Consider the following 257-nt stretch of genomic DNA (forward strand, 5'->3'; position numbering starts at 1 on the left):
GCCCAAGACCCCGGGGCCCCCTGGAGGATAGGCCCAAGGCTTCCAGGAGGTGACCCACCTAGCACCCACCTACCCACCATCCATCGGGACCCACGCCCCACGTGTTCCCGCGCGGCGCCTTTAAGAAAGTTAGAGGGGACCCGGGTCTGCAGACCCGGAGCCCCGGGACGCGGGGGCGGCGGTGATTGGCTGAGCCCGGACGGGGCGTGGCGGGCGAGCCCAGCTGCCGCTGGTTCCGGGGCCCGCCCCCTGTGCCG

This window comes from Erinaceus europaeus, chromosome 16 (assembly GCF_950295315.1).
Source record: "Erinaceus europaeus chromosome 16, mEriEur2.1, whole genome shotgun sequence".
Taxonomy (NCBI): domain Eukaryota; kingdom Metazoa; phylum Chordata; class Mammalia; order Eulipotyphla; family Erinaceidae; genus Erinaceus; species Erinaceus europaeus.